The sequence below is a fragment of the Pinus tabuliformis genome, chromosome 4_1, assembly GCF_031772625.1.
Source record: "Pinus tabuliformis cultivar Carrire ecotype Pingquan chromosome 4_1, CPIR1, whole genome shotgun sequence".
NCBI classification, from domain to species: Eukaryota; Viridiplantae; Streptophyta; class Pinopsida; order Pinales; family Pinaceae; genus Pinus; species Pinus tabuliformis.
Genome location: NC_142303.1, coordinates 71,552,775 through 71,556,880, shown reverse-complemented (window position 1 = coordinate 71,556,880; position 4,106 = coordinate 71,552,775). Strand labels below are relative to the sequence as shown.

At 40.2% G+C, this 4,106-nt stretch overlaps 1 pseudogene; it reads right to left on the bottom strand.

The window, feature by feature from the left end:
* Positions 1–592: 592 nt before the first annotated feature.
* LOC149174197 (uncharacterized) lies at positions 593–1,308 on the bottom strand (annotated as a pseudogene).
* Positions 1,309–4,106: the final 2,798 nt, after the last annotated feature.

Below are 4,106 nucleotides of genomic sequence, written 5' to 3'. Positions count from 1 at the left end.
GTTTAGCAATCAAATTTAAATAAAATGGAGTGGAAAGACTGTTAAGAGGTTGAAAAGGGCATAATGAATGAATCCATTTCAAACGTAAGAAGAAACACAAAGCAGGAATGCCTTCCCAAGGCAGAGAAGTGAACTGGATTCCACCTTTCTTACTTAAAAGCATTCAACTGGAAATGACTATGAATGAACTGTAAAACATAACAAGATACATATGAAACAGAAAGAAGAAACATATGCTAAACTCATACCACATGAATCTCATGAATCAGAGCTGCATCATTTAATTAATTTCTTGGCCAAATTGTATAGTGAAGTGTTGAGTTTCTCTTCCACACCTTTCCCAGAACTCAGACCCTTTACAAATGATTTACAATACAATAAATAAACTCAGAGGTGGGAAAACAGATCGATGAAAATAGGGAGCTGTTTCAACTAAAATCATGAAGATAGAAGAAGAGCCGTCCATCTGTTCTATAGATAGAACAATGTTACATTATTCCACTTGAATCTGTTGATGACCAATGAAGAGGTGAAATCTGTAGGTGTAAATCCCCTTTGAATCACAACTGAAGACAAAAATAGGCCACATAGCTTATTTCTCTGCTACGGTTGATGTCTTCGTTTTAAATTTAGGCTTTGGTCCGTGTCGATGTCTCTCAATGCATTTAATTTCTGGAAGATGCTTAAACCATTCCTTTACAACATCTAAATATTCGGGCCTTTTACGCTCTCTCAGGAGAAGCACTCCTAACTGCTCCGATGCTTTAGCTTCTCGCAGGTGAATATTAACATCATCACTTCCAGAGACAACATACGTTGCATCACCACTAAATTTCACACAAAACACCCTTTGCATTCGTTTCGTATGGTAGATTTCTCTGCTGTGACCTGCATTATAGGGGAATATTTTCACTGTTCTATCATAAGATCCCGTCACAAATTCCCGACCAGATGGAGAATAATCAATATCCATCACAGCGGAAACATGGTCTTGGTGCGCACATGTTGAAATAGTTATTCTTCTCATATCATAGCTATAGCAGTTGCAATCTTCATTAGCTGTAGTGAAATTCATAGGTTATCTTGGATATTCCATTTCCTTGTCTGCATAATTAACTTGTTCAAAGGTGATGCCATTCGAAGGTCATATAGAAAAATACTACGGCCACTGGCAATTGTTGTGAATATATCTTTCTCTGCAGGATTAAACTATTCAGAAATGACAGTATCAGACCCCCAAGCAAAATTGTTTATCGGTTCTGACTTGTCATGATCCCAAATGTCAACTTGAGCCCCACCAGTTGCCCATCACCTATCAAACGATGTTTCATAACAATTACAAAACTTCATAAACCTACTCGGAGCATAGGAAACTTGGTTGATTTGAAATTTATTAAGAGATAACAAAGTTTTGGTGTTCCATCCCTGTGCACTGTGCCCCATCCCAACGCGCTGCACAGGCTGGATGCGCCGCGCCAGTGTAAATTTACACTGTGAAATGTCACTCTATGCGCCGCGCCTTGTGGATGCGCCGCGCCTACTCCCAATGCGTCACGCAGCTCTGTGTCAAAACACTTTCGACTTCCAAAAACTAAATTTGCTTCTCCCCATTTTCATTTCGGTTCTCTAATGTTATTTGGCGTGCAAATGAAATGTTGGAACACAAAAATGTCTCTTATGATAGGGCTTTAATTTTTGACTTGTGCACACCCACTTTCTAAACTTTAGCACTTTTGCATTTAATACAACTCTGTCTTTTGGTTTCGTCACTGATTTTCTAAGCTTGAATGATGAAATTGTTCTTGATTTTTTGCAGGGATGGTGGCATTTGGATTTCAGCAAAGGATGACCAGAAGCTGCATTTGAAGTACTCCATGGCAGAAAACTTTAAAAATACATATTTATTCTTCTTCAAAAACAGAGTTTTGAAGAGGAATCATCCTTGAGCATTATTGATGATGAAAACCCTAAAATGAAAACTTATTGAACCTCCCTTTGGCCTGCTGGCATTATTGGGCACTTTGAGGACTAAATCAACTAAATCCTAGACCTAAAAAGACCTAAAACTCTTATAATAATTCTTTGCTGACCAAGAGATTAGAACAGGACTGCAAATGACTTAAAATTGATTTAATGAAATTCGATGAACAGACCTGAGCCAACAGGTACAAAGCATGAGGGGTAATGACTGACAAGACCCTTCCGTCAGATTATGGCATGCCCCTAGCGGAATGCAGATGAATAAACGGAATGTGACACCTAAAAATGAAATGCAATAAGAGAAATGATCTCTGACGGAGGGATGTAAAGACCGACTCTAACAATGCCCACAATCTCTTCTGTTGATTTCGGATATGTTGCGCTGTTCTGCTCCATGATGTATTTGATTTGGGCTATGTTGTGTTGTAGATTCCCATGATATTTCTGTTTTGGGCTAGTTGGGTATGCTTTGTTGTGCTGTAGATGCCTCTCAGCATCGGTTTCTCTTCAAACTGTTTAATAATGAGTGTTTTCTATTTTACACAGAAACCACTGTAATGCTATAAACTCCTACCAATGTTTGTTCCTTTCAGACTTTAAAAGTCCTCAAAAATAATTTATTTACCCATCGGGTCTGCCCTTTGGGTCGCTGTCACCTATCGCAGATGGCCCGGTCCCTTTGTTCCCTTTGTATTTTTGCAATATGGCGAAAACCTTAAAAAGCATGAAAAACTGATCTTTGTGGACCTGAAAACATATATATATTTCGCCTCTGAAACACATCGGGTCCAGACTTCATCACTATCGGCGCTGCCAAGGTTCTTGCATAATTAATTAAATAACAAAATATATGAAGAATGCATTACAAAATGCTTGGGTGCGGACTTGAAATATTAAGGAATATCGTTCACAATGCCGTCGAGTCTAGCCTTATTGCATCACACATAGGAATATGTAAAGGCCCCGCCCCTTTGGTCAGTACCGATGCGATAATGCGATGTGATCTGATCGCAATCGCATATCACTATATGTAAAGGCCTCGCTCCTTTGGTCTTCCCGATCTTCGATCCGCCGATGTGATTTGGGCCGTTGATCCATGCATGTGATCGACGGTCCTTGTTTAATCGTCGATCACCATCGCCCCATGGTTTGCCCCGATTTGCCTCCACCGATGCGACCCACCAATAAGATCTGGGCCGTTGATCAGCCAGATCTAACGAATGTTTTTCTTTCTCACTTTAAAAGCTCGTGATTTTGGAATTTTAATGGTTTTCAAGTGTTTCCTGCCTCCCGATAGTGTATTTCCTCCCCTTTAAGGGCTTTCCACCTTTGACCATTTTGATTTCAAACGACCCTTAAGAGGATTTTGAAGAATTTTGGGGCACACTTGGATCCTTTGGGATAATTCTTAAGCAAGTTTGGAGACTTTTAGGACATATATGGATCCATTTTTGGGTTGTTTGCCTCCAAGGCTAATAGGGCATTATAGAGACCAAATGGCATGACTAGGAATTCATAATGGCCTTCATGAGTTCGGAAAGCAGTCTTTGGAATGTCTACTTCTTTCATGCGAATTTGGTGACATCCCGAGCAAAGGTCAAGCTAAGTAAAGAATTGAGCCGCATTTAGTTCATCCAGCAAATCATCAAAAACTAGGATGGGAAATTTATCTTTCACCGTCAGCTTCTTGAGGGCCCTGATGTCTGGACACATATGCCATTCCCCATCTTTTTTTAGCACCATGACCACAGGTGATGAATAAGGACTAATGCTAGGATGAATGACACTGGCTTCCAAGAGTTCCTTGATGATTTTTTCAATTTCATTCTTTTGGGCGAAAGGATATCTGTATGGGCCCACATTTGGTGGTTGTGCCCCTGGGACCAAAGTAATGTTATGATCATGTTCCCCTCTTGAGGGTGCAAGCTCATGAGGCTTGTCAAATACTTGCAGATGGTTGTTTAAGACCTATTGCATCTCAGGATGAATATGAAGGGAAGTGGGTTCGAAGGCCTAGATGGCATTAAATTGGGCTATAACTCCATGGTGGCCCTTTTTTAACAATTTTTCCATCCTATGTGAGCTGATGATAAAAGGAGCACCTTCTGGAGTCCACGGAGGGTATG